Source organism: Phoenix dactylifera, chromosome 10 (assembly GCF_051530095.1).
Source record: "Phoenix dactylifera cultivar Ajwa chromosome 10, Ajwa_hap1_PhDact_Kaust_v1.1, whole genome shotgun sequence".
Taxonomy (NCBI): domain Eukaryota; kingdom Viridiplantae; phylum Streptophyta; class Magnoliopsida; order Arecales; family Arecaceae; genus Phoenix; species Phoenix dactylifera.
Window position 1 is genome coordinate 17,186,910 of NC_143199.1, and position 27,607 is coordinate 17,214,516.

The window sequence follows — 27,607 nt, forward strand, 5'->3', positions numbered from 1 at the left end:
ACACAAAATTTGAAGATCAGATACGATCTAGAGAGTCTCCCGAACTTCATACTGACGTTGGTGCTCGAGGGTAAAGTCAGAAAAACACATGCAAACGTGTCTAAGTCGTGTTTCCTAGGGTTTTTAGCCCTAAAATCATATATATATATATATATATATATATATATATATATATACTTGGAGGAGCACGCTGTTCTGAAGGAGAAAGGCTGCATTACAAAGAAATCATCAAGAGGAGCCAAAAATTTATGGAGAGCTACTTCTTTGGTGAAGCTAGGGATGAACTCGCTTGGATGATGGTAGTTTCATTTATATTTGATCTATGTAATAGTGCTCATGTTGATACAATTCTTGTTTATCATTTCTCATCAATAGATCTTTCTTATGTTGGAATAATCTTGAACTTATTCTTTTCATAGATTCAGCCATGTCTTTTTCTATAGAATTGTTGAGGTGCTTCATTATATCTAGATTTGATTGTTTATCCAGTTAGTGTGATTTTTTGCTGAAATATTGCCATTGGGTATATTTTTGTCTTTGCATCTGAGTCTAAAAGGATAACAATCCTTGGTTTTAAAAGAGGAGAATGATTTTCTAGAATTACCACTAAATATTTTGATTGTAATGCTATATCTTCCGATTAGAGAATCTGGTGCTATGATCTCTAATTGAGTCATCCAATGGATCAAATTTGAATGGAATTACCTAATTCAAGTGAGGAATTCCTGATTACTGCCATTAATTCTGGTCACATCTTTTCACTACTACAATCTAATTGTCAATTTACTTTTAAACATTCACATCACATTTTATTGCTTTGATGTTTCTTTTTAGTTTTGTAGTTTCTTTTAGTGTTCCTACCTTCTCCCTATGAAATCGATACCCCAATATATACTGCGATAGCCGCCTTATTCTTTGGGCGTAATCAAATTTTGGCGCCGTTGCCAGGGAGAACGGTACAAGAAGCGCTTCAAGGAATAGGTTTGCTGAATTAATTCGTCAAAGCGGTAACCTCGTTCCTTCTTCTTTTTTTTTTCTCTTGCTTTTTGTCTTCAATTTATTTTATTCATAGTTTTGATTTGATTGTGTAAAAAAAACAAAAAAAAAGAAAAAAAATAAAAATAATATACATATATTTTGTGTTGCATGCGTAGGCATAGAGACGAGTTAGGTAGATTTGCAAGAAGACCGGAATTAGAATCTGGCACTTTTCCTATGAATTTGCCCGATACGCCATCTAATTCTAACACCATGAGCAATCACGAAGATTAGCCCATTAGGACTCTCCAGGACTATCTCCATCCTACACGCACAGCCACACCGTTATGCATTATGTTCCCACCCAATGTCCCACAACAGGATTTTAAACCAGGAATGATACAGTTACTTCCTACCTTTCATGGCTTAGATAATGAAAATCCTTACGTGCACATTAGAGAGTTTGAGGAGGTAGTGGCGACTTTTCATAGTCAACCCGGTACAATAGATGCAGTTAGACTTAAGTTTTTTCCATTTTCTTTGAAAGATAGAGCGAAAAGTTGGTTGTATTCACTGAGACCGTGGTCAATAGGATCTTGGGATGAGATGACACAGGTTTTCTTTAACAAATACTTCCCCCACCATAAGACCAGTGGTTTGAAGAGACAGATTTCAACCTTTGCACAAAAGGATAGTGAGACTTTTATCAGGTGTGGGAGATTTAAAGATTTGTTGAACTTGTGTCTTCATCACGGCTATGAGAGTTGGCGTTTAGTTAGTTACTTTTATGAGGGACTTACACCTAGAGAGCGTCAATTTATAGAGATGATGTGTAATGGTGTGTTCTTGCAGAAAGATCCGGATGAGGCCATAGAGTACCTGAATGACCTAGCTGAGAAAGCTCATACTTGGACAGGACCTAGTGCGACTGATAGTACTAGTAGGTCACGACCTATAGCTACTCCTTCTAGTGGAGGAATTTACCATCTTAGAGAGGAGGATAATCTCAAGGCCCGGATAGAAATTCTGACTAGGGAGTTAGAGGCCTTAAAAACAAAGGATACAGAGGTTACACATACTGTCTCTCGTGTTGAGTCCTAGGGGCCCTATTTTGTATGTGGTGGAGTGGATCACCTAGCTCAGGATTGTCCCACATTTGCTGAAATGAGGGGTGTGTATGATGAGCATTGTAATGCCCTAGGTATGTACAAGAAGCCTTTTACACCCTTTTCAGATACCTATAATCCTGGTTGGAGGAACCATCCTAACTTTGGTTGGAAATCTGACCCGCAACATCCTACACAACCACAGCTGCCTAGAGCTTATTCTACACCTCCATACCATGCCCTATCTTCTAGGAATCCTTTAGAGGACACATTACATGCTTTTATTGAGGCTCAGAATAAGACAAACAAGAAGTTTGAATCAATGATTACTCAGGTGGTTGAGGAAAATAAAGAGATTAGGAGTCAAGTGTCTAAGTTGATTAGTGCTTTAACCGTAAATGAGCTAGGAAAATTTCCATCCCAAGCTCAACCCAATCCCCAAGGTTAGCATATAGCACAAACTTCTAACCCTGATAGGCAAGATCTTTAAGGAGGTTAATTCCATAACTACTCGAAGTGGTAAGATTATAGAAGGGGTTCCCAAGCCTAAGGACACACCAGATAAGTTGAGTAGTGATATAGTTGATGTTCCAAGAGAGGAAGAGATAGTGAAGAGTCCAATTAGAGTGCCCTTTCCTCAAGCCCTCAAGTCTACCTCAAGAGTTATAGACTATAGTGGCGAGATCCTAGAGAACCTAAGGCAAGTGAAAATTAATCTTCCTTTGTTACATGTGATAAAACAGGTTCCAACTTATGCAAAGGTCCTTAAAGATTTGTGCACTGTAAAAAGAAAACACCATGTTAAGAAAATAGCTTTTTTGACGTAACAAGTAAGTGCTTTGATTGAACAGAGAATCCCACCAAAATATAAGGACCCAGGATGCCCCACAATTTCTTGTATTATTGGGAATCATGAGTTTGCACAGGCCTTACTTGATTTAGGAGCTAGTGTCAATCTCATGCCTTATTCTGTTTACTTGCAATTGAGATTAGGAGAGATCAAACCCACCTCTGTGGTCTTACAGTTAGCTGATCGGTCAGTAAAGATACCAAGGGGGATATAGTTAAGGATGTGTTAATTCAAGTTGATAAATTTTACTAGCCTGTTGATTTCTTGATTCTAGACACACACTCTGTTGTTATTTCTGAATCAAAAATCCCCATTATTTTAGCTAGACCTTTCTTGCCACCGCTAATGCTCTTATTAATTGCAGGAATGGGTTGATGAAGTTGTCCTTTGGGCATATGACCCTTGAGGTCAATATCTTCCACATAAGCAAACAACCACAGGAGGACGATGAGTGTCCCCAAACTTACCTGATAAACACACTTATGCAAGAGGAAGCCATCACAAAACATGACCCCGATCCTCTTGAATATTTTCTTATTAATTCTGGGTTTGATAGCACATTTGACTCTAATGATGTTACTAATATTTGTGCTGTTTTTGATTCATCTCAGGATTATGGCACGAGGACATGGCAACCAAGATTTGAGGAGCTGCCCTTGATGCAAGAACAACCGAAGCCATCTACCATTGAAGCCCCAAAAGTCGAGTTAAAGCCACTGCCTAAGGGTTTAAAACATGCATTTCTTGGTCCAGGTGATACCTTTCCTGTAATAATTTCTTCTAACTTAAGTGCATCACAAGGTAAAAAATTACTCACAACTTTAAATGAGCATAAATCTATACTTGGTTGGACCATGGCCGACATTAAAGGCATCAGCCCTTTAATTTGTTCTCATAGGATTCACTTGGAGGAGGGAGCTAACCCTCGTAGAGACCCCCAACGCAGGCTAAATCCTACCATGAAAGAAGTTGTGAAAAATGAAGTCTTAAAACTGTTAGATGCGGGTATTATTTACCCGATTGCCGATAGCAAGTGGGTTAGTCCTACACAGGTAGTTCCTAAAAAGTCAGGTGTCACAGTAGTGAAGAATGATGTAGGAGAATTAGTCCCTACCAAAGCAGTAACCGGGTGGCGCATGTGCATTGATTATAGAAAGTTAAATGCTGCCACTCGCAAAGATCATTTTCCCCTTCCATTCATCGACCAAATCTTAGAGCGTGTAGCTGGTCATCCCTTTTATTATTTTTTAGATAGTTATTCTGGTTATTATCAAACTGAAATTGCTTTAGAGGACCAAGATAAGACCACTTTTACATGTCCCTTTGGAACTTATGCATTTCGTCGTATGCCATTTGGTTTGTGTAATGCACCAGCTATCTTTCAAAGGTGAGTATTTTTAGTGATATGGTTGAGAATTGCATGGAGGTGTTTATGGATGACTTGACTGTTTTTGGTGACTCCTTTGATGTATGTTTGTTTAGTTTAAAAAGGGTTCTAGCTCGTTGCAAAGAAAAAGGCCTTGTATTGAATTGGGAGAAATGCCATTTTATGGTGCCTTCGGGTATTATTTTGGGCCATATTGTTTCCTCTAGGGGAATAGAGGTTGATCAATCCAAAATTGAGTTGAGCTCTAAGTTGCCCACACCTAAGACTGTGAAGGATGTTAAGATCATTCCTTGGTCATGCTAGTTTCTATAGGAGGTTTATCTAGAATTTTTCTGCCATATCTAGACCATTGTGTAACCTTCTAGTTAAGGATACCCCATTTGAGTGGACACAAGAGTGCCAAGAGGCATTCCAAACGCTCATTGGGAAGCTCACTTCAGCTCCCATAATGCAGCCACCAGATTGGAGTTTACCTTTTGAAATTGTGTGATGCAAGTGACTACGCAGTAGGGGCTGTCTTAGGTCAACGGAGAGAGGAAAAGCCCTTTGTCATTTATTATGCTAGTAGGACTTTAAATAGTGCTCAAATGATTATTCTACTACTGAAAAAGAACTACTAGCTGTAGTATTTGCATTAGATAAATTCCGTGCTTATTTGATTGGCTCGCCTATTACAATTTTTACAGATCATGTAGCCCTTAAGTACCTTCTCGCAAAGAAGGATGCTAAGGCACGATTAATTAGGTGGATCTTGCTTTTGCAGGAATTTAATCTAACCATCAAGGACAAGAAGGGTTTAGAGAATGGGGTGGCTGATCACCTCTCAAGGTATTTGAGGATACTACAGATACACCACCGATCCGTGATGATTTTCCAGATGAACAATTATTTTCTATCACCTCCATGCCGTGGTTTGCACATATTGTCAATTATTTGGTAACAGATGAGATGCCATCAGACTGGAATGCATAGGATAAGCAGAAGTTCTTAACAGAGGTACGTTCTTTTTATTGGGATGATCCACATCTTTTTAAGTACTGTCCTGACCAAATTATGAGAAGATGTGTCCCAGATGATGGGATAGCAGGTGTCTTAGAATTCTGTCATTCCCAAGCTTGTGGAGGCCATTTCTCTATGAAGAAAACTGCTGCAAAAATTTTGCAGTGTGGATTTTATTGGCCATCATTGTTTCGAGACACAAATGTTTACTGTCGTTCTTGTGAGAGATGCCAAAAATTAGGAGCTTTGTCCCGCCGTAATATGATGCCTTTGAATCCAATTTTAGTGATAGAAATTTTTGATTGCTGGGGTATAGATTTTATGGGACCCTTTCCTCCTTTATTTGGTTATCTATATATTATTGTTGCAGTAGATTATGTGTCCAAATGGGTAGAGGCTGCAGCTTGTAGGAACAATGACAATAAGATAGTAATTAAATTTCTTAAAGAAAAATGTATTGTCTCGTTTTGGTACACCACGTGTTATCATTAGTGACCGGGGTACACATTTTTGTAACCGTTCCTTTGAAGCATTGATGGGGAAGTATGGGGTGGTGCATAAGATTTCTACAGCTTACCATCCTCAAACAAGTGGGCAGGTAGAGCTTGCTAATAGAGAGATTAAGCGTATTTTAGAGAAAACGGTTAACCCCAACCGGAAGGATTGGTCATTGCGATTAACTGATGCACTTTGGGCATACCGTACAGCTTTCAAGACCCCCCTAGGCATGTCACCTTATAGGCTTGTTTTTGGTAGCTAGAACATAGAGCCTATTGGGCTATTAAGAACTTTAACTTTGATTTACCTGAAGCCGGTGAGCTTAGAAAGTTCCAGATGACCGAGTTAGAAGAGTTGCGAAATGAAGCTTATGAAAATTCTAAAATTTACAAAGCTAAGATGAACGCATTTCATGATAGAAATATCCTTAGAAAAACATTTGCACCTAATCAACGAGTATACTTATATGATTCTAGGCTTCATAAACACCCTGGTAAATTACGATCTAGGTGGACTGGTCCTTTTGTGGTAAAGCATACATTTGAGAATGGAGCGGTAGAGATAGAAGATCCTAGAGATGGTCGAGTGTTTAAGGTAAATGGCCAGAGACTCAAGCCGGTCCTTGAGATAGGGCTCCAGTAGAGGAAAATATTCTTCTTATGGACCCCGTCTACGAACAGTGATGCTATGCCCATGCAGGTATGTTTCTCTTTTTTCTTGTTTCTTTTTGTTTTTATTTATTTTGTCTTTGTTTCAATTTTTGTTTTTGCTTGTTTTGTTTTATTTCGTTTGGTTTCCTTAGTTTAATTTCCAGGTTTGCCAGCTTCCTGTTTTTACCATGGATTTGTGCTCCGCTAATCAGGTGACCTCTATCCTATTTTGTTTTCTATGCTTTTATTTCCATACATTGAGGACAATGTCATGTTTTAGTTGGGGGAGGGCAGCCCATATGTATGTGTTTTTGCATGAATTTGCTTATAAAAAAACAAATGATTACAGAGTATTTTTGCTGGAGTCAATTTTTCTATCTTAGTCACACTATTAAGACACCCTTTGAATTCTTTTTTTTATGCACGCATTTAAGCCTTGTGGTTTGATGGATGTTCAATGCATACAATTAGAGAAATCTCAAACTTAAGTATTTACGCATTGGTGAGCATTAGAGAGAGAGAGAGTTCATCATGTTCAGAGACTTGTGGCATGCGTTCATTGATTTTTTTTGAATTGGTTGCTCTATTGGGAATTTTTATTACATAGTTTGTGGTATGTTGGTTGATTATACTTAGGAGATGATGAAGGTCAATTTAGGATGAACGTTTGAGCCTTTCAAGCTAACCTATGTTTTATCCATTAGAAGCCATTTTGAGCCGAAAAAAAAGAACCCTTTCCTTTGTAAACCCATATGTCCTTACCCCCCCCCCCCCCCTCCACATTGGAGTTGAGCCTAAATTATTATATCTTTTTTACCTTTTACTTTCAAGTACATGCTAGGGATGATAAATGTTGGTCCACAAATAATGAAGACAAGAAAGGGGATGTATTGTGGTGGTTTCTTATTGGTGCTGGCAGGTTTGCTGAAATGGACTCCATGATTGCAACCAAAGGTTGTGTTTAAAAAAAAAAAAAGGAAGAAGAAAAAGAAAAGAAAGAAACAAAGAAACAAATCAACTTCACCAGCAGCTTCAGCTTTCTATTACCACAGGCCTTGAAAATGTCTCAGGCTCTAATCTCCATTCTGAAAATGATTCTATTGGTTCCTAAACCGCTTATCACAAGTTCAAAATACTAGTATGAAGTTGTTGATGAAATAACCAGGTACCATGGTTGTATAACCCACATGTTTAGCCTAATAGAACCAAATGGTATGACTAGCGTGAAAAAAAAAGAAAAGAAAAAAGAAAAAAGAAAAAAGAGAGAGAGGTACAAATGGTTTGAGGAAGTTGTGCTTGATGTTATATCTTGTGAAGACCTCTAGCATGTACTGAAAAATTCTTTTGAATTCTCTTATCCATCCTTTTATTATTTTTATTTTACTTAACTTTAGCCTCATTACAACTTTTTATTATTGACCTTTTTGATCCTAAGTGGGTTTGTGGTAAGAATGGCTGAGTTCCCAATGGTTGGTGATCCTATCATAAGATCAATGCTTGTTTGTTGCTTGTTCATGAACACTTGCCTTCTCATATATTTGTGTGAACACCCTTTCTCAACTCCATAGAGAGACCCCTTACACCAGTCTACTATTGAATATTATACCTGTGAGATATGGAGTTGAAGCTTTTGTTTGAAATGTTCTCGACGTTGTATGTGTCAGGGTTGGTGGTAAGATGGTTACGGCTTAGAGTACACACACACACGAATTCTGGGGGTTGCTCTTGATGGACTGATTTTCATAGTATTGTTGATCTCTTGCGAGTACTTTGTTTGTTATACTTGAATATTATTGCTTAGCTCATGCAAAAGCTATCTACACTGGGTTGGATATAGTCCGTTCTTTTTCTTCGCTTAATTGCTAGGGACTAGCAATAAGCTAGTTGGGAGGTGTGATAGGTGCATGAAAATGTACCTTTTAACACTACCACTTTAGGCTAAATTGTTAAGACTTAAGCATGATTTGGATATTTTTATGATATTTTTCTAATCTGAGCTTTACTTCACAAAGTGTCCAAGTCTTAATTGATTTTGGTGATTTTATTGTAGGAATGGAGGTAAGGAGATTGAATATCCCATTGTAGTTCGAATGAAATGAAACTTGGTGAGGATGAAGTAGACATGTTGAGGTTTCATATGCATCAAGAATCAGGTCAATTGGAGCTCCAGAGAGAAAGTTATGAGGTTGCAAAGTTAGGTTTCCCTAAACCACCAGCCTGGGCCCTAACAGATCAGACCTTTGTGTAGTATTTCGATGATTTCGGGAGCTACAGAAGTCCAATTGAGATGATTCAAATTTTGTTGGAAACTAGACTTCCAGAGTTTTCAAATGACTATAAGAACATAAAATTGGAAGATCAGATGCAATCTGGAGAGTCTCCCGAACTTCATGCTGACGTTGGTGCTCGAGGGTAAAGTCAGAAAAACACATACAAACGTGTCTAAGTCGTGTTTCTTAGGGTTTTTAGCCCCAAAATCATATATATACTTGGAGGAGCACGCCGTTCTGAAGGAGAAAAGGCTGCATTACAAAAAAACCATCAAGAGGAGCCAAAAATTTATGGAGAGCTAATTCTTTGGTAAAGCTAGGGATGAACTCGCTTGGATGATGGTAGTTTCATTTATATTTGATCTATGTAATAGATTCTCATGCTGATACAATTCTTGTTTATCATTTCTCATCAATAGATCTTTCTTGTATTGGGATAATCTTGAACCTATTCTTTTCATAGATTCAGCCACGTCCATTTTTATAGAATTGTTGAGGTGCTTGATTATATCTAGATTTAATTGTTTATCCAGTTAGTGTGATTTTTTGCTGAAATATTACCATTGGCTATATTTTTGTCTTTGGATCTGAGTTTAAAAGGATAACAATCCTTGGTTTTAAAAGAGGCGAATAATTTTCTAGAATTACCACTAAATATTTTGATTGTAATGCTATATCTTCCGATTAGAGAATCTGATGCTATGATCTCTAATTGAGTTATCCAATGGATCAAATATGAATGGAATTATCTAATTCAAGTGAGGAATTCCCGATGCTTTGCTGCCATTAATTCTGGTCATATATTTTCACTACTACAATCCAATTGTCAATTTACTTTTAAACATTCACATCACATTTTACTGCTTTGATATTTCTTTTTAGTTTTGTAGTTCCTTTTAGTGTTCCTACCTTCTCCCTGTGAAATCGACACCCCAATATATACTGCGATAGCCGCGTTATTCTTTGGGCGTAATCACCACTACACGAAATGGCCTCGAGGGACGAAAGGGCGGCGCCCCCTCTCCCATCATTAAAAGCATCCCAAAGCGTGCGGAGCGCCGGCATAATTTAAGTCTCTCTGGCCCCCACCACTTACAATAAAAGCAACTACTTCCCACGTCCGAGCTCGCGAGCAGCTGGAACTCGGAAGTCGAAGGGTAGTGTTGAGGGAAATACAAGTCCCCCCAAAGTACGTGAACGCGTCGCCAGCATGTGATCAGAAGCACCCCATCTCGGATGCCCGACGAAGTGTCCGACCTCGGACGACCGACCTGACGCCCGACCAGGCGCCCGACTTAGGAGCTCTCGACCTCGAAATGCCCGACCTAGGAGCTCCCGACCTCAGAAGCTTGACCTCGCCATCCAGTCGCCGCGATCACATCCTTCTACGGCTCGACCAGAGACCATCCCCTGCCACTGCCGTCAACAATTAATGCGCATTAGCTCTGCAGACCTTCGGCTTACTCAATAATTAATGCGCATGGTCCCTGCAGACCTCCGGCTTACTAAACAATTAATGCGCATGGTCTCTGCAGACCTCCGGCTTACTCAACAATTAATACGTATGGCTCCTGCTGTCTATGGATCTCAAGCCCTCCACGGCAAATTAGCTCGGCTACCTCTGATCAGCCGTGACAACTCCTTGGCCCCAGCCTAATCTCCTACGGCAAGACATTAATGCACACGATCCTGCATTGATTCAGCCAACATGCTCAATCATACGGTAAACTCCGCTCCGTCACATCACAGGTAATCCAATGCCTCTCTATAAAAAGAGAACCCTCCCACCTTAGAGAGGGATGGACACTGAAACTCTGGACATATTTTCCTTAATATATCTTTGCCCCCTCTGACTTAGGTTTCGGAGGGCCGGCGCCGGAAACCCGGCCACCGGCTTTTTTGCAGGCCCTACGGAGGACGCCACCCGCCGACGGATCGCCGCCCGCCAGTTCTCGCCGGAGCTCCACCCTCTCAGCCGACGGCCACCCCCGGGTCCAATTTCCAGCAACAATTCTTATGAAATTTTATTTCATTTTTTGTTGAGGTATGAATGCAATTTATCATAATATCATTGTATCATTCATTTCTTAAGTGACTACTGAAATGTATCATGATTTGCCCTATAAGTCTCACGTGTGCATTATATGTTAAATCATAATCATTTCAAATTGGTTCAATCATAAAATGATTAACATGTTATGATCATAATAAGAAACTCACTTAAAAGTTTTAAAATAACGAATTATTTTTCCTCTTACAAGTAATGTTCAAGGTTATTCTAAAATCCAAAATCAATAAATCTGATCGTTAAAGTGTTTCATTAAGCATAATCATTGTATCCATGATTAATATCTTTTTTTAAAATTATCTCAAATTTTGTTGATTTATTTTAACTCATCATGTTTAATCTGAGCATAAAAATCTTTTAAAGCATGAATATTAACTCTTTTGAGCTATCTCTCATAAGTCAAAAATAAAATCTTATTTGCTCTAAAAGAAGAGTGTTTATCTCTTTAAAATATGATTATTTATGTTGAAAGCTGAATCATAATCAAAATTTTGATAGAAACAACTGTTTAAGATAATTTGATTAAAACTTAACTTGCATATCTTATTGATAATTATTTTAAGCAAGTAGAATCTAAGCTAAATTGATTCTGAAAATAAAAAAATGATTTGACCTTGATGAATCTTTCTATTACCTCACATGCTTGTCCTTGAACCATCTTGCTTAATAAAACTATCTCTTTAGTTCAAGTGACTTGTGTTTGCTTACATAGGCAATCTCTTAAGTAGAGTGACTCAATATTTAATTATTACAATGTCTTATGTTGAGTCATCTAGTTAAGAAATATGTTGTATGAATGTTTTGTATCTTAAAGAAACTAATGACTTTCCTTCAAGAATGAAAAAGATGTTGCTAATAATGCAGGATCTATGAGAACAAAATGAGAAATTTCAACTTGAAGAACACCTCGACATAAGATACAATAAACATTCCCATGCAAACAAGAGAAAAAGGAATTTTCTTTAGCCAAGGATGTAAAGAATCTAAAAAGTATTTAGCTTGAAGAATGCAAAATGTACCGGTAATCTTAAATCCTTCTCTTGTGAGTTAGTTGAGCAAAATCAATAGTCTGAAATTATATAGTAGCATGACTAGAACCTTTAATTGCTGATCATCTGACAACATGCTTTATGCTCATGCTAATGATAATTGTTTCATGGTATGATTAAATTGAAGTTTACTTTTGCCTGTATAATACACAACCATAAAATATACAAGTTTATGCTTCAAATCTCTAATTCAAAATAACTTGTGATCCTTGAGCATAATGAAAATATTGTTTGCATGCATGATGTACATTCATGTGCTATAAAACATAATAAATCATTTCTTTATTATGCTCTTTCATGAAAATCACTTGAAAAATAATAAAGAGAAAGAGAGATAAAGAAAAAGAAAATGAACATTGTTCATGGAAAGTAAAAGCTAAGTAAAAGCAAATACACCAATCTTAAAAAAAAGCAAAATACGCATAATATATTCAGCACATTTATGAGACTTGTGTGAGCATTCTTTTGGAAGGAATGAAATCCATAATTAATTACATTTAAATAAAGAAGTTTGAAGTTAAAAAAAAACGGTTTAACCATTCTATTGGATGGTGCTAATGGAGAGGCTAGTGGTAGTACCTGGCACTATTTGATCTAACTATTCGGTGTAGGGTATATTAGGGACAACACAAGAGGAAGGCTAGTGGTAGTACCTCGTGCCTCTTCCAACTCCACCGGATAGGGAGCAAATAGAGTATAGAGCATAAGAAAGTAAAACCGAAAAATAAATGAAGAAAATCAAAATGTTCATTGATTGGTTAAAGAAAAAAATTAAAAAAAAATTATTAGAAAATGAATGACAAGATAAATAAAAGTATATAAGAAGAATCAAATGAAGTTTCAATCACTTGAAAACACACTTTAAGGATAAAATCAATGTAGAATTATATTTAAATATGGAGAGTTTATTTGAAAAAGAATTGATTTTGATCCATGAAATGCATATTATGTTTTGCATGTGACATGATGTTTTGAATTATGTATTCAGATAACAAATATCTTCTTTAAATATAACATGTAATGCTCCATGCTTGAATAGTCTGTTTGAAACACGGTTCTACCAATAGTAATTTTTTTTTTTTTTATGACATTCATAATTTGAAATAGGCTTTAACTTTGCACACAAGTTTTTGCTTCACCTTTGACTTCGAAATAACTTGGATTCCAAAGCCCAATGAAAATTATTTTCACTTGCATTCCATACTCATCGATGATATTTTGGATTTCTCTTATACTCTTCTGATAAAAAATTCTCTTATTAAATCAGTTTCAATGCTTGAATATTTAAAAAATTATATAAGAATTTTTCTAAAGTATTTTTAAAAAAAATTTCAGATTTGTCGTTCATGATCACCCTTGAAATCTGAAAGTTGAATATATTTGCAAAAAGAAGAAGAGAAGGATACTTCTATAAATATCTTCTAAAAAATAGAAAGAAAGAATAATCTGAATTTGCAAATTAGGTAGAATGAATTGATTCTAATTTATCTTCCAACTTGCCTAACATTAGTACACAATATCCTCCAACTTGTACTAAAATTCAATACGAATTACAAAGATTCTAGATGTGCTCTAATATTTTTGAAATATGTGTTTTTAATCTTAATATTTTAAGATGAGCTACAATGTATAAGATACATATCTCAAATTATAATCTTAAAAAAAAATTAAATTTTTTTATTAAATTTAGAATCTGATTTTGTATAAAAGCTTAAATATATACTTCAATGATTGTATTATCCTGGCAAATAATTCAATATGATTCCTGGATGAAAACTACAGTTTAAAAAAAATATAATTAATTTTGATACTTTGGTTGTTTGCTTCGATACATATCTGAAACATATCATTTTCTATCTTATTAGTTTACTGAAATTGGTCTAAATGATGTATTTTTCAATAATCTTGATTACAAACAATTGTTTCTAAACATATGATATTATTTTGATATTAAAAAGATTTATTGTGCTTCATGTATATATTGCTGAGGTACTATGATAAAGAAATTAAAATTTATAAATATACACTTGAATGTTCTTCTATATATTTTTCTTGCATAATTAATTGCTTCTATCATTAAAAGAAAAAGCTATTTTTAAGAAGAGAGTGTGATCCTAAAGCTTGAAATATTTCAACTCACTCAAATAATTCTTACAGAAAAGAAAATCTAATTGCTTTTGAAAGAAATTTGAGCTTCAAAAGAATTATTTTCTGATTAATATTTCAGTGCATACTCTCAAAAATTAAGAGGAAGCATAACATGTTCTTAAAAGATTAAAAAGAGTGATTGTTATAAATCTTAAAAAACTCTAGATCACTCTACATTCTTGATATCACAAAATTTCAGTTTTATTCACACTTATCATTAAAATCTGAAATTTAATAAAAGAAAAGAATGTTTAAAGAACAACACATCTTTTGAGGGGGAGCTTTAAATATTCAATCTATTTGCATTCTACATCTTATTTAAAAGTCACTTTCATTTGATGCATACCTTGAATGTTTTATGTTTGATTTATGATCGTTATTGTTAATTTTTGAATTTAACTATTTTACTTACAAAGCATAAACTGATATCAAGTGCCTTATATAAATGAAAGAGAAATGAATTTTCTTAAAGCTAAATCATTAAAGATTACTCTATGTAAATTTGGCAAAGAACTTTTAGTATGCTTTTAATGTCCAATTGGTTTCAAACTGATATCAATTTAAGCATATTTTGGTATTAGACTTTGTGCTTCATTGAATATATTTTGAAAGTTAGATTTTCATCTGTACTTAATTGGCAAATCATTTGTTTTGAAAACTAATTGAACAGGATTCCATTTGTCAATACTAATACCTTCTCCGCTAGTCTAGGGCCCTAGACCTGGTGAGGAACTACTTCAGCTAAAAGCGGCTTTCATATTAGGTGATAACGTGTTCGGAGATCATTATACGTTAAAAGTCATTAACTAAAATGTGATTAAATCCACTTTTTGAAGACAAATGTAGATAGGATTCTATTCATCGATGAAAACGCGCTTTAAAACTCAATTTCTTCTAGGAAAATAACCCTCGATTAAGAAGTGAAGTGAGGCTTTGAAAGCCGAATGAAACGAATACTTTCTTTTCTTGTTTTTCCTGTGACCAACTCGACCTTAAGGGAGAGGGGACCTCATAAAAGGGTAAGAAAATCGAGGGTTATTTATAGCTCTACTAATAAGCTCTTATTGGCTTGCACTTTAGTATTTCAATCCTAAGCCAATTTATTTTAATTGATTTTGATGCTATGATCTTTAAAGGAGTAAAAGAAAGTCTTTAAAAGAGTTCTAAAAGAACTTTCAAAGCTTTGGATTTTATATATGCTCTAAGTTGTATCATAAGTTGCATGAATTTATGTTTTGGTATCTATGCCCCAATGCTTTCATATCTTAGAAGAACTTTGAAATCATTAAGAATTAATAATTCAACATGATCATGTGTTTTTCGAGTATATAATGATGCAGATCGGAAAGAGATGCAATGGGCTTTGATACCACTTGACGCAGATCAGGAGCTGGATTGCTGTAATTTTTTTTCTTGATGATGGGCGAGGGCTAAACTTCTCTTTGATGTCTTTTTCTTCCTCCTTTCTTTCCTCTGGTAATGGAAATGGACGTTAAGGCTTCATGTGGATGGAAGGAAGAAAGATGAAACCTCCAAAAGCACTTCTGCAAACTTGTTGTAGGCTATCAGCAGGCTTAGGGTCGACTCGGGCTAAGCTGGGGTCGACTCGAGATAGATTGGGGTCGGTTCAAGATAGGTTGGGGTCGGCTCTCTCAGAGAATCCAGAGGACAAGTTTTCTGTGTTCGAGTTGGGGTCGACTCAAGGTTCCTTAGGGTCGACTCAAATAAGGTTGGGGTCGACTCAAGTTCTGAACGAATCAACTCGCAAAGCGTATCAAGGAACAAGCTCTTTGTTGTATCAGACGGGTCAACCTAAGAGGCTCTGGAGGTTGACTTGGGTCAACTTTGGAGTCGACTCGAGACGACGTGGAGTCGACTCTTTCAGGAAATCCTGGAAAAAGCTGGCGGGCTGATTTCGTGGGACTTAATCCAGGCATGAAATCTCAGGAAAAAAAGATAGGATTTGGATTGTGGGAGACGTGGGAGAAAGGCTAGATGATGATGGAATGATTTCAAAAGATTTAAACAAAGAAGAAACTTGATTTGATAAGAAGAACAAGGATGAGATGGTTGTATGGCTGAATTAATTGGATTTCGGATGGGAACTAAAGTTTAACAAGTTTTTAGATGGGATAGATGAATGGAATAGAATCTGATGTTAAAGAAGACTAAGAAAACAAGAAATTAAAGTAGAAAATAAAAAGGATAACTATTGGACCAATGGAAGAGTCTCACCTCCAAAAGATCCAACCTTTAGAGAGGAAGGAGTCTCACCTTCTCTCCAATCTTCTTGGAATCTCACCAAGCATGTAGAGGAATCTCTCCTTACGAAAGAATACTGGAATACCCAGAGATTTCTCACCAATTTCGTCATCTAAAACTCTCTCCTCTCTTATTCTTCATACCTTCCTTTATATAGAAAAGAAGGTTGGAAAAGATAAAGACTACAACCAGACTTTATGTGGACTCCAAACCAAATAAGGACACGTTTTAAACTTCAAATCAAATGATAAACTTCCTAAACAACTTGTCAACTAAAGGTCACCCCTTGATTGTGTGCGGGTTGGAGTTTAAATGAATAATCTTCAACCGCATACAATTCCTACTTTGACTCAAACTCCTTCTCGAGTACCAGCATCAGCATGAAGTTCAGGAGACTCCTCAAAATTCATCTAATCTCCAAATTTTATGTTTTTATAGTCATTGGAAAGCTATGGATGTCTACTTTCCAACAAAATTTGAATCAACTTAATCAGACTTTTGTAGTTTCCAAAATCTGCAAAATACTATATAGTATTCAATCTGCCACGAACTTCAACTGGATCTGAAATATGGATTCCTTCCACATGTGAGAGATCTTCATGGTTGAACTTCTCCGCGTGATGAGTGATGATCTTCACGGTATTAGGAATCCTTCTTAATGGCACTCAATTATAAGGACTCAATCTTAAACACATGGACTCAATCCTCTCACATAAGGACTCAATTTTGCTCACATGACTAAACTAAATTCTCCACACATGACCCAATATGACTTGACACCTAATGTTGGACTCATGACTCAATAATAGACTCAACTTATGATGATTTGGTGCTTTATGGTTAGGCTTCATCTCCACGCTCACCCCATGATTCAATTGGGCTCATGAAAGGCTCATGCTCTTGATTGGCTCGATTCGTCCAAAGGATGAAGACTCGATCTCCATGCTCACCCCATGATTCAATTGGGCTCAACATCATTGATATTGGAACTCCTTGAACCCCCATGTAACTTGGTGCACACCCAAGGAGGGAACTCAATCTCCATGTTCAAGGGACTAGACCCAAAACTCCATGCCCAATGGGGATGCTCTTGCATCAATTCCCCCCTGCTGAGAAGAACTCAACTCCGTCGAGTTGGGGCTGAGTTGAAGATTTCTAGCCCAAGTGAAATTGGTCTACTGCATGGGCGCTGGTTCCTTGGATGCATGACTCAACTAGCTAGGATGCGTGACTCAAATGAACTAAGACGCGAGTCCAGTGCGGGCTGATTACGATGCCGAACCGCTGCGCACTCTGATGTGGGTGCACATACTTGGCACGGGATGTCATCCTCTAAAATTTCATATCCGACTTCTTCGCGGATCGCTGCTGACATGGGCTCTTCCTTGACCACTAGCAGGTCTGCATTTTCAACATCAATGTGTTCTTCAGTGGCTATCTGCTGATCCAAATTTTCTGCTGCAGAAACTTTGGATTGCTTGAATTTTTTTGCTGTAGAATTTTTAGTTTGCTATATTCCTGCTGCTGCTGAATTTTCAGAACCTTCTTTCTTCACAACCGATGCAAACATGGTTTCGAATTCAAGGTTGATCTTGTGAACTATCTTTCTCGGGCAATTCTTCTAAAGTTACATTAAGAAATTCAATTAAAATAGGTTCAGATTTAGATAGTATCACCTCTGAAATTTCTTCCTTCTCGTTGTCTTCCTCCTTGCCGTCAATCTCAGTGGGTCTAGGGAGAACTTCAAGGGATGGAGATATAGGCTCATGTGTGGCGCATCTAAAGAAAAACCAGCTCAAAATTCAGTTTCTGCAAGGCTGGGGTCGACTCATGGAAAGCTGGGGTCGATCCATGAAGAGCTGGGGTCGACCCTAAGGAAGAGAGCATAGGGAGATGACAGAGAGCACTTCTCTGTCGGTCTCAGGTGGGGTTGACCCCTAACAGTTAGGGGTCGACCCCAGGAAGTCACAAGGAGATGACAGAGAGCTGTTCTCTGTCGTCTCAAGAGGGGGTCGACTCCTGTCTGTGAGGGGTCGACCCTTGATCTGTAGGGGTCGACTCCAGCGCTGTGCTAGGCGTGCCATTCAGTCAATGACGAAAATTTTTGGTCTTTGACTGGCTTAGGGACTTCGTGATTTATGTTCCTAAGGGTCTAAGTCATTCTTGGGCTAGGTTTAGACTCAAGGGGTGAGAGCATATAAGTCATGGACTTGGGTTGAGAGCTTTCTAATGTGGCTTAGGGGAAGATTGAGTTGGCTTACGATTAGACTAAAATTGAAAGCCTATATAAAGGCTTGATGTAATCAGTTTTAGGGTTATCACTTGTATTATTTTATGAAGAAATAAGAGCCGCCAGAAAACTTTCTCCCACATTCTCTCTTCTCTTCCTCTTCTTCTTCACGAAAATCCTAGTTTATGATTGTGGTTCTTCATCTCTTCTTCCTTCTTTCTCCACGCAGCCTGATGCCCTAGGGGATGCCCAAGGTTAGCGGTTGTCAAGGATCCACACGCTTCAGCATAGCACCAACAATTGGTATCAGAGCAAGGTTTTGGTGTGGGAAAGAAGAAACGAAGGAAAGACATCATCAGGAGGAAAGCAGTCCGCTCATCTCCCTTCAAGATAATTTCTCAAATCAGATTTGTGTTTATTTGTGATTGTGGTTTGGCCAACCATGAACAATAGCATGAAGGTGGAGATTGAGAAGTTTAATGGAAAGGGAAGCTTCTTTATGTGGAAGGTCCAGGTGGAGGATCTCTTGGTACAAAACTATATGGATTCGGCCTTGGAGGACAGATTGGAGGGTATGACAGATGAGGAATGGTTTTTTTTGGAGAAAAGGGCTTGCGCTGCCATCAGAGGATGCTTGGCGGATTCAGCCTTGTACATCATCCTAGAGGAGAAGACACCCAAGGGATTATAGACAAAATTGCATACCATGTATATGGGGAAGAATATGTGCAACAAGCTGATGTTGAAGAAATAATTGTACAGTCTTCGGATGCATGAAGGTGGAGATATTGTTCTTCATATTTAGAGGTTTGACCAGGTTTGCAATGACTTGCGTCTGACCCTTAGGGTGAAGATGAAAGAGCAGGATAGATCTCTACTCTTGCTTTGCTCGCTGCGAGGTTCTTATGATCCTTTGGTTACTACTTTGCTGTATGGGAAGGAGACGCTGAATTATGAAGACATAATTTCTGTGCTAAGGTCCAATGAGCAAAAGAAAAGATAAACAAAGGATGGAGTTCCTCAGGAAGGTCTTACTGTCGGAGAGAGGCCTGGGAGAGGGAAGGAATGGAGCAAGCAAAGGGGACGATCAAAGTCGAAGAAAGGCAAGAAAGAGTGATGCTACAAGTGCAATGAAGCAGGATACTTGAAGCAGAATTGTCCATTTTGGAAGAAGCTTCAGGGAGAGAAGAATGGCAAGGATTCAGTCAGTGCCATGGCTGATCTCAAGGTGGAAGATGACCTTTTGGTAGTTCCGGATGATCACAGGAACAACATGGATATCTAGACTAGATTTAGCCTGCTCTCATCACCACACACCAAATCGGTCTTGGTTTGCTACATACACCAAAATCGATGAGGGGAGTGCGACATTAGGAGATGATCATCCTTGCAAGGTGGCCGGCATTGGGACCATCAAGGTGAGGATGTTTGATGGGATGGTCGGACTCTTACCAATGTAAAAGCACGTCCCGGATCTGAAAAAGAATCTAGTGTCACTTGGCTACTTGGAGAAGAATGGTTACAACTTTAGTTGCCGTTCCAGGAGTGGTATTTCAAATATATTCCAAAGGAGCCATGGTTGTGATGAAGGGGAGGAGGTTGGAGAATAATTTGTACAGGATGGAAGGGTCCGTGGTGTGTGGGGGATCCGAAACAGCAGTAGTGGCACAGGGCCAGCAGGAAGCATACCGGTTGTGGCATTACCGCCTTAGCCACATGGGAGATCGTGGTATGAGGATGCTGAGCAAAGATGGAATGATATCAGATCTGGATGGAGGAGTTCCAGAGGTGTGTGAGCCTTGCCAGTTAGGAAAGCAACACAGGATGAAGTTTGCTACCAGTACTACACACAGCGGTGGTCCCCTGGAGCTAGTGCACACAGATGTTTGGGGATCGGCCCAGGTCATAGTCAGGAATGGGGCAAGGTATTTTCTAACCCTTATTGATGACTTTTCAAGAAGAGTTTGGGTGTACTTCTTGAGGGAAAAGTCAGAGGTCTTCTCTAAGTTCAAAACCTGGAGGGCAGAGGTAGAGAAGGAGAAGGATTGCTGCGTGAAGTGTGTGCGGTCCGACAATGGTGGCGAATTCACAAGTAAGGAGTTTCTGAAATTTTGTGAAGCTTGTGGGATCAAGAGGTAATTTTTAGTAAGGAAGACTCCTTAACAGAATGGGGTGGCCGAAAGGATGAACAGGACTCTCATGGAGAAAGCTAGATGTATGAGATTGCAGGCAGTGCTTCCCAAGGTGTTTTGGGTAGATTCAGTAGACACAGCCTGCTACTTGGTGAACCGATCTCCTCATACAAAGCTAGATGGGAAGATTCTAGTGGAGTTATGGTCTGGAAAGAAGGTGGAGGTTGGCCATCTCAAAGTATTTGGGTGCACGATATTTGTGCACATTGATCCCAGTGAGCGGAGCAAGTTGGATGCCAAGTCACGAAAGATGGTGTTCATAGGATATCCGCATAGAATCAAGGGTTATCAGCTGTGGGATCCCATGGAGAAGAAGACTACTATTAGTAGGGATGTGGTCTTTGATGAGAATTCAGTCCTAAAGATGCAAAGGGTGGAAGAAGAGCAGGGGGAACCAACCGGACAGGGTTGGACAGCTAACTTCTTATTCAGTTTTAACTTTTGCAGGTGCACCAGAAGGACATGAAATTTAGGTGGAGCACCAGCCAGAGGTGCCTCCATATGTGGAGAGGAGCGAGACGCTAACTTGGATGCGAGATGTGCAAAGGGAGGAACAAGATCCCAGCAGAAGCATCGGAGTCGCACTGCACAAGCCTAAGCGGAATGTGAGGCAGCCGGAGAGGTATGGTTTTGGCGAAACCATGTCTTATGCATTGGTTGTTGTGAATGGATTGCACGCCAGGATAGCGATAGGTGGGTCCAAGATATGGCAGAGGAAATGCAATCTCTCCAGAAAAATTAGACTTGGCGGTTGGTGCAGTTGCCAAGTGGAAAGAAGCCCATTAGATGCAAGTGGGTGTTCCAATGCAAGGAAGGACTTTCAGATAGAGTAGGCATCACAGAAGCTGCCAAGGAAGCTCTATGGCTGGAAGGATTGGCATTGGAGATTTGCACAGGAGGCTGTCAGGGTGTATTGTGATAGACTCAACTCATGATGATTTGGTGCTTTATGGTTAGGCTTCATCTCCACGCTCACCCCATGATTCAATTGGGCTCATGAAAGGCTCATGCTCTTGATTGGCTTGATTCGTCCAAAGGATGAAGACTCGATCTCCACGCTCACCCCATGATTCAATTGGGCTCAACATGGTTGATATTGGAACTCCTTGAACCCCATATAACTTGGTGCACACCCAAGGAGGGAACTCAATCTCCATGTTCAAGGGACTAGACCCAAAACTCCACGCCCAATGGGGATGCTCCTGCATCATATAAGTTTTGATCTTTATCCGCTCTTATACCATACTCTGAAAATTAATTAGATTGCTCGCATATTGCTATATACTTAATATATTAAAAAAAAAATTAAATGAAAAAGCTTTCATATGTTACTAAAGATCTTTCAAAAAAAAAAGGTTGGATTTCCATTCGTGCTTTCTTTGAATATCATTCTTGATACTCCTTGAAATAACTTGAGAAAGATTCCATCCACACTTGAATTGAAAACTATCTTTGGAATCTACATTTAGAGATCTCTTTTGGCTCGTATCTCAAATGTCTCATTCTTAAAGCCAAACTTTTCATCCTTGATTTTGATGATATTTTTCACCTTTGAAATTGTTTCAGATTTACTCTTTTTGAAAGAGAGGTAAAAAAAATTAAAATAATATTATAATCATCAAATTTATTGTGATCGGATCATAATTTTGAAACTATCTTAATTGGCTCTAATCTATACTCATTATCTTGCCCAGACATTATTGCCTTGAGTTACGTGATTCATATTCTTGCAATAATTTGATATGCATTGAATAAAATATTGCCTTGTGCTTAATGTTTCATTATTTTGCAACCTTGTTGATGATGACAAAAAGGGGGAGAAAATATAAGAGAGAAACTAGAAGCAAATTTTATAAGATAGATTGAAAGCAAATTCTATAAGAAAGATTGTATAGAAGAGAAAATATGGGAGAAAATATGAGCATCAACCCTTAAACTAAGAAGCATATATTATATACTTAATGGGGAGACATGTGACAAAAAGAAAATCTGAATTTTGACCAAAAAAAGTCTGAATTTTTTTTTTAAAAGGAAAAATCTGAATTTTGGCATATAATCATAGAGATTTTTCTTGTCTCGATACATAACATGAAACTCTTGTTTTGGCACAAACTTTTGGAAATTTTGCTTTTAATGATACAAAAGAGTAAGGAGGAGCAAAGCTGAAATTCTTTTGACATTCATTTGGATAAGATAGGGGGAGTTTTTGATTCAACCAATGCTATATGATACAACCTATCATGATACTATCTTGATACTCTTGAACCAAAAGCACCTTAGGAATGTTAAATCTAACATTTCATATGAATGCCAATTTGCTTACACTCAATATTTTGTAATCATCAAAAAGAGGGAGATTGAGAATCCTAGTGTGATTTTGATGTTTACAAAACCATTGAGGTCATACGAGAGTACTAACGCTTTCAATTCAATTGATCTAGTACATAAATGGTTAAGTGTCAACCCTAAAGGATGAATTTTGATGATTACAAAATACTTGAGATAATGTTGTGTACTAATGATGTTCGCTTAATTGTGAAGTTTTATAAGTCAAGAAAAATTTAGAAGAAATGAAGCACTGCAAAATCATTATTTCTTCACAAACCCTTTATTAGATATGTTCTAAAAGGAAAATGATCTTATCCAATCCATGGAGATCAAAGATGAAGTCTAAAGTTTTCTGTTTGAAAAACTTGAGTCGACCTCTAAGCAAAAAGGACAAGTTTGAGTTGACTCTGGCATGTTTTCTTCAAGTAGCATAGTCAATGAGTCGACCCCCGCAAAACATGAGTCGACCCATGTATAGTTCAAATTAAACAGAGAGCTTTAACCACCTGAGACAAAATTTGAAGAGTCGACCCTTGTTCCAAATGAGTCGACCCTCGAAATTGAAGAGTCAACCCTTGCGTTTGAAGAGTCGACCCCAGTTCAGTCTCAGCATCGTTAGAAAAATTATTAGATGAGTCGACCCTTATGTTTAAAGAGGCAACTCCTGAAGAGGATGAGTCGACTCTTAAGATTAAGGAGTCGGCCCTTTGAAGTTATCACAGCAAGAGCCGTCTTAATATCTTGAAGTGTTACCCAGGATAAACATGAGTCGACCCCTGAGTTACATGAGTCGACCCCTGCACTGCTGGGACCACAACGGAAAGCTTGCAACAATTTTTGTCTTCTTCTATAACAGAAAAGATTCCCATCAGAACGGAAAGAAAGAAATTCAAATCCCTTTGAAGAACTCGTCTATAAATTGAAGAAACCTCAAAAATGAAATATAACAAGGAAAGAAATATAATCAAAGAGAAAAAGACCACAAGAATAAAAAAGAGAGAAGAAAAAGAGCTGAAAAGTTCATCATTCTCAACGACATTCTTCAGAAATCTTTTTCTATGAGGAAATCAGTCGAAGCTTCTTATCACATCAAGAAGAGCTGGTGTTCGAGCATTGGGACACTCTTCCACAGCCAACCTCTTCATCGGCTTCAGCTTTTATTTCTATTGATTTATTCTATATTCTCTGAAGCTTTGAGTTTTCTGGTTACAGCATTCATTCATTTGGATTATTTGCTGTTGTAATAGTTTCACTATCTGAAACTTATAGCACTTCCAAGCCTCGATTGGAAGTTGCTGAATCGAGAGTATTCAGCAAGGAAAAAATTTTTTGGTTGGTTTGTCTGAAAACCAACTGGGTTGTTTGTGAGCCTAGGAAAATAAACGGTGTAAAGTTTTTGGTTGGTTTGTCTAAAAACCAACTGGATTGTTTGTGAGCCTGGAAAAACAAACGGTGATAGGTTTTTGGTTGGTTGCTTGGAAAAACCAACTGGATTTTTGATTATGAGCCCGAAAAATAATTAGGCTGTAATCTGCTGGGTTATAGTGAAATCTCAAGTTAGGTTTGGGGAGTGGATGTAGGTGCTGGGAGTGCACCGAACCACTATAAATTCTGGTGTTTGTGTGTGGTTTATCTCTCTTCTTCCACTGCATATTTCTAACTGCTTTCCTCATCTTATTCACTGCTTTATTTGTGCAACTTTAATTTTGCTGCTAAATCTATAAGTTACTAGAAGATAACTGTAACTCATTCACTTCACACTATTAATTTTAAAAGACCCAATTCACCCTCCCTCTTAGGCTGTACCTCTGGGCAACAAGTGGTATCAGAGCCTGGTTCTCACAGTAACTTATTGATCTAACAATCAAGAGTTAAAGGTTATGGCAGCCTCTATAGAAACTTCTATTACTGAAGGGCAATCTATCAACAGACCACCTCTTTTCAATGGCAGACATTTTACTTTTTGGAAAGCATATATGCGTATTTTTATATAAGTACTTGACTATGATTTATAGACTGTTATTGTCAATGGACCTCACGCACCAACTAAGATTATTAATGTCATCACCTTATTCAAACCTAAAATTGAATGGGATGACCATAATAAAAGAATGGCTTCGCTGAATGTAAAAGCCATGAATGTTCTTTACTATTCTTTAGATGCAAATGAGTTTAATCGTATATCTATTTTCATGACTGCTAAAGAAATCTGGGATAGGCTGGAAGTTACACATGAAGGGCACTAACCAGGTCAAAGAATCTAAAATCAGTATGCTAGTGCATAAATATGAATTATTTAAAATGGAAAACAATGAGTGTATAACTGAAATGTTTACTAGATTTACTGATATTATAAACGGCTTGAAAAGCCTTGGTAGATCTTACTCCAACAGTGATCTTGTTCGAAAAATTCTTAGATCTCTTCCTAGAGCATGGGAAGCAAAGGTCACTGTCATCCAAGAAGCCAAAGATCTCAACTCTCTCCCACTGGATGAACTGCTGGGTTCCTTTCTTCATGACTTTTGAGGTATTATTCATGATGCATTAATTTGATGGTTTGTATATTATTATATTATTTTAGAATATTATGACAACATGTGATCTTATTATGAATTTGATTGATTGATTTTTGATACCTTATAATTTAGAACTAGAATATAAAAACCTAGAACTAATTGAATTTTGACCTCGCTATATTGAGGACTCCACCAATGGAGGCTAATATGTTGGTACATAATTTGACCAGAAAGTCATGCCCAATGACACGAACGAAGGGATTACAAAGCGAATCCCAACAACGTGCGGCTCGGTCTATCAAAGATAACCGATCAGCCTTCCTGGCATGGGTACCTAGTCTCTATGACTTAGGTCACGCCTAACAACAATAATGCAGCAAAACACAACACCAGAAAACACCACGAAGGAGAAGAAGAAATGTAGGGGAAGAGAACTTTATTGAATAACCACTCAACTGATTACAATAAGCTCTCTTGGCCTCTCCAGCTCTCCCAGATACCAATCCCTCCCCTTTAAGGGTCCTCTTATAGAGGAACAACCTCCAGTTACAAGTCCCTCATGAACTCAACTTCCCATGCACAAGATAAGGATGAATTCTAGATAAGATAGGAAAACCCCGATTCCCGCAGGATTCTGCGCAATCAGATAAAACAGCCAAGTTCATGCCTCAAACGAACTCCGATTACCATGAAACTAGATTCCTTGGATTCAGGACGAAGAATCCTTCCAGATGGCACCTTTTCCACTTTGAACGGACTTCTGTAGAGTTCCCAAAATGCCCCTCAAAGTGAAAGCGCGTGGAAACAGCGTTTCAGCCACGTCTTCTAACCATACACGTTTTCAGTTATAAAAACGTGTTAAAACGTGTCCCTTGCCTTCTGGAGACTTATGCCACGTTCCTCCATCAGTGGCACACATTTTCATGCATCCCAATTTTCCGGATTCAGTCCATGCTTCGAGATAAGCCCACAACGCTGAATCAGTCTCGTTGCAGCAGCTTTCCTCCTAATGATGAACCAGCATGCATTCTCAACAATACACACCTTGGAGCACGTGCCCACGGCCCCATGCTCTTGGGTATTCCACCTACATCTTGCACACGTTTCCCTAGGTGATCCTAGGGCCCAGATTTGGTCTCCAAGTTGCCCAAATCTCTAGAGAGCACCGTCAGACCTCGAACCCGTCCAGCGACCTGATCTGGTTTATACCTTGATCCACGTCCGGTCCAGCCCCGATTCGAGGAGCCGTGACACCCTCCCCCACCTAAGCCGAAGTCGCCCCTGACGAGGCTAGGCGGTACTCGTTGATGATGTCTTCGAACTGCCATAGTTCGTCACTATATTCCCAGCTTGCTTCTGAATCTGATAGTCCTTTCCATCGGACTAAGTATTGCACACGGTTACCCTTTTTCCTGTCCGCCTTGATTTCAGAAACCTTCTTGGTGTAATGAACTCGTAAGGCCACTGGAGCTCGCCCGCTTCGAGCTCGAGAAGGGTCAGTTGTGTCCTCTTTGAATGGTTTCAACAAGGACACGTGGAACACCGGGTGCACTTTCAGCTTGGAAGGCAGCGACAATCGGTATGCTGTCTCTCCAATTCGATGTGTGATGATGAAGGGACCTTCATACCTCCTCACAAGTGCTTTGTGGTAGCCCGACTTCAATTTCATGTGATGATAAAGCTTCACCAATACCCGATCACCAACCTGAAATTCAGCTGCCCGCCGCTTTATGTCAGCCCACTTCTTCATTCGTTTGGTCGCCTTCCACAAGGAGACCTGAACCAAATCTGTATCCTCCTTCAGATCCCTCACGAACCTGTAGGCGGTCGGACTACGTCCCATGTAGTCTGCTGCGATACTTCCCGGAGTGTCTGGTTGCAGCCCTGTAATCACCTCGAATGGTGATTTACCTGTCGACTCCGATCGCTGTAAGTTGTAGCTGAATTGGGCTTGGTCCAAGAGTCGCACCCAATCCCGCTGGTTGGCACTCACATAGTGCCTCAAATACATCTCCAATAATGCATTGGTTCGCTCTGTTTGGCCATCGGTCTGAGGGTGGAAGGCCGTGGACATCT

The 27,607-nt window shown here is 38.5% G+C and overlaps 1 non-coding gene and 1 pseudogene across 1 annotated transcript; one reads left to right on the forward strand and one right to left on the reverse strand.

The window, feature by feature from the left end:
- The first annotated feature begins 1,581 nt into the window (after positions 1–1,581).
- LOC149752703 (uncharacterized) lies at positions 1,582–7,229 on the forward strand (annotated as a pseudogene).
- On the reverse strand, positions 1,632–1,736 carry LOC113461805 (small nucleolar RNA R71). Its single transcript, XR_003384081.1, has one exon. It is a non-coding gene; the product is annotated as a small nucleolar RNA R71 (small nucleolar RNA).
- Positions 7,230–27,607: the final 20,378 nt, after the last annotated feature.